This window comes from Camelus dromedarius, chromosome 13 (assembly GCF_036321535.1).
Source record: "Camelus dromedarius isolate mCamDro1 chromosome 13, mCamDro1.pat, whole genome shotgun sequence".
In the NCBI taxonomy this organism is placed as follows: Eukaryota; Metazoa; Chordata; class Mammalia; order Artiodactyla; family Camelidae; genus Camelus; species Camelus dromedarius.
Window position 1 is genome coordinate 47,800,345 of NC_087448.1, and position 15,698 is coordinate 47,816,042.

General features: G+C 33.2%; 1 non-coding gene across 1 annotated transcript; it reads left to right on the forward strand.

Moving 5' to 3' along the window:
- The first annotated feature begins 529 nt into the window (after positions 1–529).
- Positions 530–605, forward strand: TRNAP-AGG (transfer RNA proline (anticodon AGG)). Its single transcript has one exon. It is a non-coding gene; the product is annotated as a tRNA-Pro (tRNA).
- The last annotated feature ends 15,093 nt before the right edge of the window (positions 606–15,698 follow it).

Consider the following 15,698-nt stretch of genomic DNA (forward strand, 5'->3'; position numbering starts at 1 on the left):
TATCTCTGAAAATTTTATTCATGGTTAAATGATGTCGCATAGTTCTTGACCCAAAACTAATCATGTCATTTCAGAAGGAAAGAACTTAACACTATCAAGTCACTTAGATTTGTTTTGCAAAAAAAACTAGATCTAAAGAGTGATGTGATTGTCTCAATATTATATAGTTAGGGTCACATGTATGAGTAGAACATATCTCCTAACTTTTCTTAAGACTCACTGGGACACTATAAAGTGTCCCAACTTTGAGAGTTTCAGCTCACTTACATTAAAAAAGAAGAAGGAGTAGGCAAAGAACATGAAGATATTTATTTAGTTAACATCCAGAAATACTACACAGCATGCACACAATATATTTTTAACATAAGAGTGCAAAATATATCTAAACATTTAAAATTAAGTACCAGTAAACAAATAAAGGGAAAATGAATAAACTATGATTTTGAACAATGTTGGAAAAAACAGTGTAGTGGTCAGAGGAACTGTTTGGGAAGGCATACATTCATTTTCAAAACAGACTAAGCCCAGGGGAGAGGGTGTAGCTCAAGTGGTAGAGTGCATGCTTAGGATGCATGAGGTCCTGGGTTCAATCCCCAATACCTCCATTAAAAAAAAAAAAAAAGGAAATACATAAACCTAGTTACCTGACCCCCCCCAAAAGACAAAACAGAAACAAACCAACCAACCAAATAAAACCAAAAACATACACACACACAACAGGATAATCCCTGACCAAATGTACATTTTTCTGAGTTCAAGATTAACTTGAGAAAAAAAAAATACTGTAAAAGAATAAAAAGCATAGCATTGAAAAACTGCAATAAATGCCATCATAGATATGAGACTTTTTTTTTCTCAGATTATATAATAGACCAAAAGGCACTTCTGACTAATGAGGGTAAAACTTCTAAATGAGGAAATGCTTCTACAGAACCAAGAAACTCTCCCACACAAATATTTTGATATTCTTGTAACTTTGAGGTTCCTGGAATTTTAAAAGTACAACCACATGCCAAGTACTTCCCAGATTAAATATGCATTAGGTTAGGGTTATTTATAATTAAATTCTGCAAGACGAATCTGAAGACTGAACAAAAATACGCCCCTGTGGACGCACTCCCATCAAGTGACTCCAAATGCCTATTTTCTTAGTTCCTGCACAAATGAAGTAGCAAAAACTCATTTCTAATATTGAGACCACTAAGGCTGTGAATTTTATTTTAATGTATTTTTATTGTATTGTAACAACCGCATCTCTAAATGTGAGTGTCATCTCATTTGCAAAAAGAGTATAAGCAATTCTTAGGTAAATTTAATGTCAGAAAAATCTGTTATGACTCACTTTACATGCAGCTTTTGAATATTTGTATACATGTTTCCATGTACACACATTAAACACAATAAATAGATCTATTTGTTAATTAGAAATAGTAAAAACCTAAAAACAAACCAAAAACTGAGAATGTGCACACACAGAGACACCTGCATTCACACTTACATTCAATCTGTATAAAATCAGTCTCTGGTCAGCAGAAAATTCTCTTTCATTAGAAAATAAATAAGAATGAAGATTCAAGACTGGTGGAAAAATAAATGATTTTAAAAATCCTAAAAGCAAACACTGAAAAATACATTTGGTGCACATGGTGCATTTGCTTTGCTCCTTAAAGCAACAAAACCAACCCTAAGCATTATCAGATAAATATTACTTACAATTTTAATCTTATACGTATTTGACAGTACTGTAATGAGTTATGATGATAATTTAACTGTATTCCAAAATATAGAATGTTTAAAACTCACTAAAAACAATTGATTAAAGATAAGGCTCTGGCCTAACTAGTCTTGAATTGGCTTTCCTTCAGGAGGATAAGTAAGATAAAATTATGAAAATTTGGGGAGAATAAAACACATAGATATGTATTTTTCATAAAGAGATTGTTTAAAAATGATTCATCTGACAGCAAAATCTTAGTGTTACACATGGCTTAGAGGAATGCATGTTTATTTATCCTGTGTAGCTGCCACATTTTAATTGAGACATATGGGAAGTTTCTGATTGGGCACTTAATAGTCCTAACAGCTTGCCATCCTAGAGAAATTCAATTACAGTAAATATAGCAGTGTTCGTAGCCTAGCATTGGTACTACCTAAATGACTGGCCAGAGATACTGCATTTTACAAAACGAATACTTAGTGATTTTCATTGTATAAAGATGAAAAGATGTATTTCAGCAGTGGCAATTTGCATTATAATAAGTGTTACCTTTAGAGGTGGGTGAGTTGGAGTAGAAACTAGATAGTTTTATACTTGTTTCAGTGTAAACACATGACTCTGATGGATTTTAAAGTAAACTGTTGCCTACGTTTTGTTTTATTTCCAAAGTGTACTTTGAAAGATTTGGCCTAATAACAAGGACTGAGAGTAAAAATACCCACATTCAAGTGTTCAGAGCAACAACCTATTTATTTCACATTTGAAAAACTCTGGCTGTAAGTAGGCAGAGATCACTGGTTTGGTAGGCATGGAATAAGAATTTTAATTTACTTTATACAGGGAGGTAACCTGGCAGAGAAAATAGCCCCTGTGGGAGATCATGGTTAGGCGGAGGCCCCAGAATAAAAGAGAAGAAGGATGCCAACAAATAAAGTGCAACAGTGAAGGGGGGGGGGGTTTGATACTAGACTTAGCAAGGAAATTTGTTATGAAACAAATCATGGTCTCAGATCTCAAAAGCACTGCTGTCTGAAATGATCTTTTACACAGTTTGGAATATACAGGCACATACTCTCATCCATTTCCTTAGACTGTGAATTCCTTGAACACAGGAGTGTGTGCTTTACTTATGTTTGTGACCTCAGAACTTTAGAATATTTTGTATCCAAGTACTAAGAGGTATTGGAAACATGTTTGCCTTAAATTATCTAGGCAATGTGAGTACTCTGATTTTGAATATAATAAGCTGTCCACGTAGTATTAAATATTTAGTTTGTATATAGGTACTGGAGTATTTGGCTGGGGGTATTAATAGCATTTTTGAACATCCATCATATATCACTGATGCGTTATTGATTCACTTATGTAACCAACATTCATTGGGTGGGCATTGATCTAGTTACTGGGGAAGCAGAAATCTACAAAATATGTGTAAAACTCTCATAGAGCTTATGTTTTAGTGAAGCAAACAGACAATTACTAAATTATATGTCAGTGATAATCAGCATTGTGATGATGAATAAGGCAGGATGAGTGATAAGTAATAGACTGAGGATGCTTATTTAAGAAAAATTGTTATAGAAAGCCTGTCAGATGGAATGACATGTAAGCAGAGCCCTGAATGAAGTGAGGAAGCAAGCAAGCTACCCAGATATTTTGTTCAGAATCATTCCAAATAGAGATAATGCTAAGTATAAGTGCTCTAGAGTAAGAGTGATTTTGACCTGTTTGGGGGAAAATCAAGAAGACAGTGTGGCTGGAGCCAAGTGAATAATGGGAAGAAATTTTGGAAAAGAAGCCTGAGAGTTGGGGTGGCCGTGTTAATCCATAGTAAAAATATACCATTATGCTGTACATCTAAAACTAATGTAATATTATAAATCAACTATACTTCAATTAAAAAAAATTAAAATAAATGTGTATCTCTGACAGAGAAATACAAATATTGTCTGTTTTCAGTTATATTTGAAATTAAAATAAATGAACAAATAAAACAGAAACAGAATCACAGATACAGAGAATGAAGTAGTGGTTATTAGAAGGGAGAGGGGTGGGGAAAGGGGAAGATAGGTGAAGGGGATTGAGAGGTACAGTGGAAATGTTGCCAATATTTTATAATTTTATATAGAGTGTAACCTATAAAAATATTGAATTACTATGTTGTACCCTGAAACTAATATAATATTGTAAGTCAACTATACTTCAATAAAAAAGAAAAGTAAATCAAAATTAATGAACTTAAGAAAGAGTACAGCTAAGTTCCCCAAATTTTTGAATGCCTTTAAGCTTTATGACCTGTTATTATTTATCAAAATTTCAGTTGACAGTAATAATTTTTAGGGAAGATTGCACAAAAGGAATATAATTCATTCTCTTTACTTTGTTTTATAATGCATGCCCTTATATCAAGCCAGTTCAGGACACTATCGAATATTTAGATCACAATTTATTGACCACCAATGGAATTCTTTCTATAAAATTTTGAAGTTGCTTAATTTAGGGGTTAATATAAATGCGATATTCAGTATTTTCTTTACAGACAACTCTGAGAAAAATCCAGTCATATATTGTTACCAGAAATAATATATTTCTCCTGAGAAACTTTGTTTTTGTTGCTGTTATCATTGCTTTTAATCTCACATCATTTTGAATTATTTAACTAATAATGGTACCCTTTTTGATTTTCCTTTCAAAGGATAAATCTGTGAACTTGAATTTAGTATACAAGAAATCATTATGTTTAATAATTTTAGCCTTATTTTTGGCTTTACTTTTTCCTACTGTGATTTCTATTTTCTCATTCTTTCCACTTTAAACTCATTTTATAATGAAGTAATGAAAGCTGACATTCTGAAACAAATATGGGCATGAATATAATATTTTAATTAAAATATATACAAATTAAATAACAAACTAAATATAAATAGTGTTACCTAACAAATTAGCATAATGGCAATGGCACTGTTTAGGATTCTGAATATTTAAAGCAAAAGCATTTTTTAGGCTATTTCTGCTAAAGATGCATGTTGGTATTTAAAGCACATTATTGCTCTATCAGTGTTTTTCTATAAATGTATTTACAAAAACAAATGCCATGTATTACTTTATCACATTCCAGTTCTGTGTGAATTCTAATAAAAATACCTATATAACTAAACTTAGACAAATAATTGTATTAGAAACCAAAAATAATATGCTCTCAGTAGTTAAGGCAGTTCCTTTAGATATGGATACATGAAAATCAAAGTGATACTTATTTTATATCATCAGTTTCTTATTCAGCAAAACAAGGAAACAGTTTTTGTTAGTAAGTATCATCTAATGAATTCTAATAGAGATATCATTAATGTGTCAAAAGATAATGAAGGTTTTTATCTTTTATTTACTTTATAGCCCATACAATAACATCTGAATGTTCTCTAAAAGTTGCATCTTCCATTTTTTTAAACGTAACCATAGGCTGAAAATGTTAACCATTTTTGGCTTAATCTTTTCTCAACCTTCTCTTCCCTCCCTGCCTCTTCACTTTACCCAAGTTGTTTCTTTTTTCCAGCATCTTATAGTCCTTCATCTACAGGGTCAAACTCTATTCATCCTTCAAACTCAAAGGTCCAACTCAAAGGTCGTTGTTTTGAAGTGTGGAAAAATTCCATTTTTCTCTTTAACTCCATTCACAGAGAGGCACTCAATTTATATACTAGAGTACATATTTAATATTGAACTGGCTATTGTTGTATTTTTATTTGATCGAAATACTTGTGCATCTTTAAACACATCCAATATCTCTTGCTGTATGTATTGTTTATTTGGCTGATTGCTCTACCATCCCATCCCAAGCACTACTTGAAGACATGTTTAAATGTTAAGTCAACAGTTAATGTTAAGTCAACAGTTCCTAGCATGGTGCCTGGTACAGATAAATACTTCTTGCATCTGCTTGGTATTAAGAAATGATATAATATGGGGGAGGGTATAGCTCACTGGTAGAGTGCGTGCTTAGTGTGCACAAGGTCCTAGGTTCAATCCCCAGTACCTCCATTAAATAAATAAATAAATAAGTAAATAAATAAACAAATAAATAAACCTAATCTCCCCCTAAAACAAAACAAAAAAATTGAAAAGGAAGTGAACTTCTTTATTAAAAATATAAAGAAAAGAAATGATATATTTAGCCTTAGCCTTGTAAAATTAATAATTTTCTTTTATGAATTAGAGAATTCTACCACATCAGGACAAGCAAGTATGCAGAAAAGTCTCTTTTCATAAACCTCTTCCCCACATTTATATTAAAAGAAAATCCATCTGCTTTTATAGAAGTTACTAAAGTCTCAAAAATCTCAGATTAAACTACAGAATAACTGATGACTTGGTATATAAGAGCCATTGCCAACTCAGAGAAATGGAAATTTTAGTTTCGTCTCTGCAGGCATCAGAATTGAATCAAGACAGAAAGAACTTAGTAATCAATTCAAAATTATCATTAGAAAGTTCAAAAACACATCTACCATAGAATTATACAGGACATCTCTAAATCCCCCATTCCTTTAGACTTACTTTACATTTTTAAAAAAGAACACTTTTTCTCTCTCTTAATTATTTCCTGTATTTTATTGAAAATCCCTAACAGTATTAGAGTCTTAAGCATGCACCTGCAATAGATAGACACTTATCTTATTATATTTAAATTATGTGTAGATATAATTACACAAATGCATTACCTCCTTCTTGCTTTTAGACAAGGAGTAACAGTAGTCCTCCATTTAAGAACTTTTTAGGCCAGACCTCAGACCTACTGAATGACATTTTACATTTTAACATGACTCCCTAGGTGAGATAGATAGATAGATAGATAGATATAACATGTGAGAAGCACTGATTTATTATAAAGTCTGACACTTAGTTTATATTAAATAAATGTTATTTCACTTCTTCCTCTTATCATGTCCTCACTTGATCTTTGTAGCCTCCAAATTTAGAGGAAGAAAAGGGCTTATGTCCCCTACTCCCATAGTCACATAACCTGGTCATTTAACCCAACAAATGTAAATCTAAGACCAAATTTTACCGCATGAATAAACTTTTTTCAGTGATCGAAGAAAAACACTAGCTATTTTTGTTGCATGATTAACTCCATCTCTAGTTGATTAAGTATGTGAATCCTTCATCTTAGTGGTTGGATACAGAATTGAATGGGGTCTTTGACCTCAGGAACAACTGCAGTGTGGATATTATTATATAATAGTTATTCAACTCTGTGGATGCCTATAATAATATTTCTAGTCAATCTGTGTATGTTAACACCTGCTAATAGTGTTAGTGGTAAATACTTGTAGCATTCTATCAATGCTTGGGACCATAAACTCTGGCTTAGTCTCTCAAATGTTAACAAAACCATTCCTGGGGTGAAACTTGCTCATTAGAGCACCTTAAAGTGTAACTCGATTGTAGACTTAGTGTATTAAGACCAAGGCAAAAATCAATTCAAACCTTAATTCAAAAAGACACATGCACACCAATGTTCATAGCAGCATTGCTTACAGTAGCCAGGACATGGAAACAACTTAAATGTCCATCGACAGATGATTGGATAAAGGAGTAGTGGTATTTTTATACAATGGAATACTATTCAGCTGTAAAAAATAATAACGTAATGCCATTTGCAGGAACATGGATGGACCTAGAGATCATCATTCTAAGTGAAGTAGGTCAGACAGAGAAAGAAAAATACCACATGATACCACTTATATGTGGAATCTAAAAAAAGAAAAAAAAAAAGACAAATGAACTTACTTACAAAACAGAAACAGACTCACAGACATAGAAAACAAACTTATGGTTACCAGCAGGGGAAGGGAGTAGGAAGGGATAAATTGAGAGTTAGAGATTTGCAGATACTAATATATATATATAAAATAGATAAATAACAAATTTGTACTGTACAGTACTGGGAACCATATTCAGTATCTTTAGTAACCTATGGTGAAGAAGAGTATGAGAACGAATGTGTGTATGTTCCTATGTGACTGAAGTATTGTGCTGTACCAGAAATAGGAAAAAAAAAAAGGCAAACATTTGTATCACCTTGTATAGGATAAAGCAATTTTCAATGAATTATAGTACCCTTTTCAATCTCTAATATTTCCTTGAGGAAAGTTTACCTTAAAGTGAAAATATATTTTTCTCTCTTCACATCAAGTTTCCTGTAGAAAATTGAGGTAGGCTCAGTAAGTTTGCTTTAAGAGCAGTGTTTCTGGATTAGGTCTGAACTATGATTTTTTTTTTTTTAACTCTAGACAGGAAACTGCAGATAAGGGATTGCCATGGATGGTTGACAAATGTTTTCTGCTTTACTGGAGCAGTGGGGCTTTAATAGACTTTCAAAATAATAAATAATGGGAATCTTCTGAAAAGCCAACTTTTTTTTTTGAGTGTTTGTACTAATAATCATCTCTGGAAGAACTTCAGTGCCTTCAGGGATTAAGAGGAGAATTTACAGGCAAAGTGGCTTGTTTCAGGATTGTTCCAGGAACACGACACAGTGGAAAATAGTGCGAGACAGAGAGGAGAAACCTCAAAGGCCTGGATGGAAGACAGTCAACTTTCTGGCAGAATAAATAGTGAAAATAGTACCTTAAGAATTTGTGGAGTTAGGGAGGATTCAAATTAATTATGATATTCCTTTTCAAATGTTCTGTGTGCTGTGGCTGTTGAGTTTCCTGCACTAGTTTCCACAGAAGGATGTTAGAGGCTGTGGTTGACCAGAAATGTCCCTTATGTCTTTTGCAAAGTGTAAAGCAGGAAAATTTACAATTGCTGGAAACAGCAATTGAAATGGAAGGAGAACCGTGGTTCTCTCTTACTCTAGGTGGTTGGTTCTACGAGGCACTTTGCTGAATTTGCTGTATTATCTAAGGGGACCAAAGTATAAGACTTGTCAGGTAACATTGTTGACTGGAATTTTAAAGGATGACTTTCACTGATTAAAACTCACAAAACACAAAGTATGTAATCCAGAGAGGCAATTAATTAATTTACAGTGAGAGATGTTACAGGAGGTAGGTCAGACTTCTGTGTTTGCCTTAGTACTAATTTGTTTTCCCTATAGACAACCTACATGGGGAGAAAAATTATCGCTAGGAGATAACTGAATGGACGTGAATCTAGTTATTAGAGGCAGGTATTTAGTAGCATAAAGTCTGGTAGCTTCATGAGTTCATCTCAACATACTTTTTTATCTTTTTCATATTATTTTCCATTGTAGGTTATTACAAGATATTGAATGTTGTTTCCCTGTGCTATACAGTAGGACCTTGTTTATCTATTTTATACATAGTAGTTTGTATTTGCTAATCCCAAACTCCTAATTTACCCCTCCCTCCTTTCTCCTTTGTAACCATAAGTTTGCTTTCTGTGTCTGTGAGTCTCTTTCTGTTTTGTAAATAAGTTCATTTGTATCATTTTTTAGATTCCACATATAAGTGATATCATATGATATTTGTCTTTGACTTGCTTCACTTAGTATGAGAATCTCTAGGTCCATTCATGCTGCTGCAAATGTCATTATTTCATTTTTTTTATGGATGAGTAGTATTCTGTCTTACATATAAGTATATATTACACATATATACACCACAACTTCTTTATCCAGTCATCTGTCGATGTGCACTTAGGTTGCTTCCATGTCTTGGCTATTCTGAATAGTGCTGCTAGGAACATTGGGGTCAACACGTTTTAACACCACTCACTCACATGCTCTAACTTAAAACTTGGACATGATCTATCATCCTATTTCTCTTTATAGCCCACAACAATTGCACTGCCATGTCTTGTCAACTTCATCTCTAATATAATTCATGTTCCTGATTACTTCTCACTTTTATATTATTCAACTCTAGTCAAAGCCACCCTCATCCCTAAAGTGAACCGTTACTATAGACTAGTAATTAGTCTCTCATTTATCACACTTAGTCTCCATTCTTATCTCCACAGTTTATTCTTATAATAAACCACTGTGGAGAGGTTTGTATAAAAAGTAAAGTAGATCAAAAGTTGACTGTGAATCTAGCTCTCATTCCCTGTATAATAAAATTCACAATTTTTTCAAGAAAATCTCTAAACGCTTCTCTTACCACTCAGTCTCATTCAGTATGCTCAGGCACCTACCCTGTCACTCTCCTGTCCCTGTGTTATGTTGGACCTGGCACCCTGACCAATGCACTGATTATAGACATGTTAGCATCCATAGTGTTTGTTGGGGAAAACAAGCACCAGTCACAGTATGGAATGTGATTGGTCCCCTCCAAGCTAAGATGAGCATCTCTTCCTTCATCCCACTGGACTTTTAACATAAGCAAAGCAGCAAGGGACAATCAGTTCTAATTGACATTTCTCGTCTCTAACTGGCTTACTCCTGAGACTCAGCGTTATCAAGCTGTCAAATTAACACCTAACAAATGGAGCCCAGTGTGCCTGATGATGGTCCTCCTCAGTTCTACAACAGACCACAAGAGGAACTAAAATGGAGAAGTTTAAAACTTACAGGTCCTGGAGGGGCCACTCAGAGAGGTCAAGGCAAAGTGCAGACTAAGACAGAACCCTGGGCACATGCTGTATTAGGGTCCGTGGATGGAGTGTTCTGGGATTTCCAATGCAAGCTAGATTACTGTATTTAAATCAAAACAGCAAGGTTTGCCAAGCCCTGGGGTCTTATCTGAGAGGCACATAAGTCATACAACTGCTGGGAGGCAGGGGAGACTGTTAATCACATGAACTGTTGGTGAGGTCATATGAGCAACTTACATTTGCTTGGGACTCTGTGGGCTGCTGTCTCAGGCATGTGCTTACATGAGGGGACTAGTGTCAGTTTAAAGTCACTACTGAATGGATGCAGTGCCATGAAGTAGCTTAGCTAAACTCTTTAACACTCAAAAAAGTGTTCTTCCTCATCCCGTATGGTTAAAATCTATCCCATAATTTATATCCATTTGATGGATTATTGTATAAACTTTATAGCCTATTAGAACCCAAATTTGTCTTATACTGTTAGTATCCAGATTTGAGTATTCAGAGAAAGTTCATTTCTTTCTTAGTAAAGTCAAACTTCTGCAAATTAAATGTGTTTGCTTTCAAATGACTATTTCTAGGAGACATTTAAAAACTCTATTAAAAAAACCCCAAGTCTGGCCTTCTCATAGGCTGCTCTAGAAGCACTAAATGCTACATATTCTTTGGGTGAAAAGATGTGGGGTAGTTAGAAACATTTGGTGGTGGGGCTGGGTAAAGGTCAAAAATATTATCCCTTTGTTGCTGCATAACTTCCAAGGTATTAATTGTCTTTATTAGGAGACGATATGAGCATGTAGGAGAAAATGTGGTTGTATTGTTCTCTGAAGCTCCCAGAAGCTGCGAGTGATACACACTGCCTAAGAAGTAAAGGGCAGATATGCAATGTGAAACCAGAGTACATTATTGATTGCCTAATTAGATACATCAGGAACCAAGTAGTGAAGTAGTGCTGGCGAGAGAACTCTAAACACAGCATGGAAGGAGATAACCAAGAGTCATCAAAGAACATGAAATGGTAGTGAATGGTATTTTAGTATCTAAAGATTTTTTTCCTTTTTCCTTTAGAATATCATGGCTTTAGTCAACTAAAGACTGTATACAAAACTATTCATGCCATATAGTGTCTTAAAGCCTACAAATTTATCTCTGCTAAACAAAACTTCCAAATTTGCACTCTAACCTCAGCTTTTCTTTTATATTTCTAATTTTACCTAGATGAATTGCCAGACCCCCCCTAAAAATGCATAATCAAAACCCAACTCATACTTTTGTCCCCAAAATTTGTTCTTCTTATAATTCTATGTTTTGATGACACCATCACTGTTTGTCACTCCAGCTTCAAATCTTAGGACACCTGTCAACTTCCCCCTGATTTTTGTTACAGTATTAGTCACCAAGTGCTCTACCTACTCAGCCTGAGAATATAGGAAAACACACACATACACACACTCACACTCACTCTGTCTCTCTCTCTCTGTTTCTAGTTAAATGTGCTAATTCTGGAGTCAAATTGTGTTTGAATCCAGGCTCAGTGACTTACTAGCTACATGACCTTAGTTTGAGCATGCTACTTAGTTTGTTTTTTAGAACCTACTCCACAAAATGTGAATGACAACAATAGCATTATTATGAAACTCAGATGAAATAATTTATCTAAAATGCTTAATATCTAGTAACATCTTATGAAATCTTTGCTATTACTATTTATGTGTTTTCTCTACAATGAACTACTTTCTTTACTTGTCTACGAATAGTACAGAAAGTACACTCATTAGCTTTCACGAGGAATACTGCAATACCTTATATGCTTTGTGTCCATTTTTAGTTTCATTCTACTTCCCATTCATTGACTTCTCTGTTAACAATCGTGTAAATGTCATCCTAAAAATGTGTCTTCAAAATAAGCTGCAAAGAACTTAAAATAATATTCAGGTGTCTCAGTGATGTGGTAAAAAAATATCATTTTTCCAATTGTTTGTTTTCTTCCCTCCTTACTAGAAAAAAATCTTCATTTTCCTGCATGTATGTTTTGTATATTAAGGCTGTTGTATATACTGAGATTAGATTTCCTACTCTGATCTCGGATCATTGAATTCTATAATGAAAGCTGTGAATGTGCCACCTGGACTCTCCTTTAAGACTAAAATATTTATTACTTCAACTGCTGGAATTAAGGTTGTAGAGCCTTCAGCTATAACTCTTAGAAATATCTGAGTTGTCTTGCCCACAACCAGTGAATGGCCAATAATAAAAATACAAATGGCCACCTCACTGCTCTATCTTTGGGTAACAATGAAGGACTAGCCCAGCTTCAGCGACTTCCTTGACTTTGCTTGAGTCTCTTGAGATGTCCAGCCTTACATCTCCCTCTGTGTTACTTGCTTCTTCACCTTCCTGTCCACAGTAATAATCCCAATAGCACGACCTAGTCATTCCCCACTATGCTAATATCTGTCTCAGAGTCTCCTTACCTGAGCAACCAACGTGGGACACAATCCTGTCTACCCTTCAAGGCCTACTTCCAGCATAACTCTCTCTCGCTCTCCATCACAAACAACTCTATCCTCTTTGATTTCCTAGAACTCTATATTGTTCTTATATTTGCCACATTCTTTTTAATATTCTAATATGAGTTATAAATATAATGGTAATTTTATCATTCTAGTAGACAAGATAAGTCTATCTTTATATCCACCACAGTCCTAGAGCAGTAAATATTTTATTAATATTTTAAATTTCAAGTTAAAGACTTTAAAGCCATCTGCAGACCTCTGTATTCTTTTTAAGGAATATTTTGTAATCATTTATATGTGTGTTTTATAAAAGAAATTTCCTGTGTTAGTTGAACTATAAAGAAATGTGTTTATAAGAGGGTATTCAGAACAAATGTGCTCTATACAGAAAAATTGGAAATTCATACATTTTCTGAATTTAATTTTTTTTTATTGAGTTACAGTCAGTTTACAATGTTGTGTCAATTTCTGGTGTACAGCACAATTTTTCAGTTGTACATGAATATACATATATTCATTTTCATATTCTTTTTTCACCATGAGCTACTACAGGATCATTAATATATTTCCCTGTGCTATACAGTATAAACTTGTCTATTCTATATATACATGTCAGTATAAATTTTAAATTCCAATTTCTAAGTAATACAGTTGAAATTCCCATTTTCATACCTGATATATCTAAAACTACACATGCATTCTGGAAAGTATGAGCTTGGTATATTCAGCATATGTAAACAGTTATCGTTCTGCTAGCTGAACAATTCCTAAATCTTCAGTTACTTCTATAAAAATTTCTTTGATGTAAATTTGACATATTTGGGGGAGAATCTTCTGAGTTTGCATGTTATCATCCCATTCTTTATATTCACATAGTATTTTTATCAGACCTTTATTTTACTGTGTATTATACTACAGGAGAGTCATTATGTTCAATCAATTTCATTAACTTGGAAGATACCTAAGTTTGTGAGATACGTATTTTTCATATATTCTATACTAAATGATGGCAAACTCAGGTCTTGGTACATATTACATGTTCAGCAAATATGTATTAAATGAACTTTTTACTGTCATACTTTTCTGTAGACATTACATCCACACACACACATATCTATATATGTTGTACCCAAATATTAAAGTTACATCTATTATTAGAGTCCTGTAAATGTAAGTATTAAAATTGTAAAAAATTTAATCACTATTTTTCTGTATTTGCAATTTGTAAATTTGTTTTTAAATTCCATAATCTGTTTAAAAGAATATGAACATTTTGTTAATGCTAACTGGATTACCTCTTATCCAAATTAAACCACAGGATATAACAAAATATAACACAACCATTGTTTTTTCATTCAGTCAGTATATTCATTCTTCTCAAACAGATATGCATTATTCTAAGAAAAATTGTAAATGCTGACGTGTATCTCTATTTTAAGATGTGTCTACTGTAGTGTGGAATTACAGAATAAACCTTTTAATGTGTAGAAAAAGTTACAGCCATCTAAATATTGCTGGAGGAAGTGTAACTAAATATATATTACTCAGGTGATTTAAACATTTTTTTTATAGAAATGACAGGAAGAACCTTGAGGATATATGTATATTATTTCTAGAACAGGGAAGATGTTGTGAAAAGCAGAAGTAAGCTATATTGACAAACTAAACATCAGACAACATTGAACAAGTTAAGAAACTAATTTACATTTACCCTGAGGAGGAAAAGCCTAGAGGCAAATTTTAATGTAGAAATAAGTATGGGAGAACTTTTCTATTATTTTAGGATTATCATAAAAATTCTAGAAGTCTGCTTCTCCTTTCCGTATGAAAAACATATAAGGGCCTTCATTAATGTAAACCTTCTCTCTGAAAAGATGCACTACATTTCACCGAAGTACATTTTAAGGAAAAGAGAAAACAAGCAGGGAGTGAGGGATATTTTTCTACCAGATATCAAGAGGTAAAACTTTAGTAATTAAGGCAATTGGTACTGATATAGGGATAGATCAATGGAACAGAATAGAGTCTCCATGGGGGGAAATACATAAAGGAAAACTTGATTTATCTCAGAGTGAGTTGACAGAATGGTAAGGAAATTGATAGGCTATTAAAAGTAATTGAATATTTAGATATGTAGAAAATGAATGTAAGACTCCTATTTCATATCATATCCAAAAAAATTTAAGGTAAGTTAAAGATCAAAATGAGGAAAGTAAAACTCAAATATTTTAAAAACGTTACAGAGGAAAAATTTGTAATGTAGTTTTTTTTTAAGGAAATAACTTTAGACTTAGTCTAAATTCTCAGTCAGTTTTTGAATAAGATGTATGCAAGAAAATATAAAAAAAAAGAAAAGTTTTGACACATTCTATTAAAATTTAAGAACTATTTAAATTGAAGTATAATTGATTTACAGTATTATATAGTTTCAGGTGTATAGCTAAGTGATTCAATTATATAAACATATTTTTCAGATTATTTTCCATTATAGGTTATTACAAAATATTAAATTTTGTTCCTTGTGTTATACAATATATACTTGTTGCTTATTTATTTTATATATAGTGGCGTGTATCTGTTAATCCCATACCCCTAATTTATCCCTCCTCCCATTCCTTTCCTCTTTGGTAACCATGGGTTTGTTTTCTATGTCTGTAAATCTGTTTCTGTTTTATAAATGAGTTCATTTGTATGATTTTTTGATTCCATGTATAAGTAATATATAATATTTGTCCTTCTCTGTTTGACCTAGTTCATGTAGTATGATATTCTCTAGGTCCATCATGTTGCTGCAAATTGACAGTATTTCATTCTTTTTACAGCTGAGTAATATACGTAGTGTGTGCGTGTGTGTGTGTGTGTGTGTGTGTGTGTGTGTGTGCGCGCACGCGCCACATATTCTT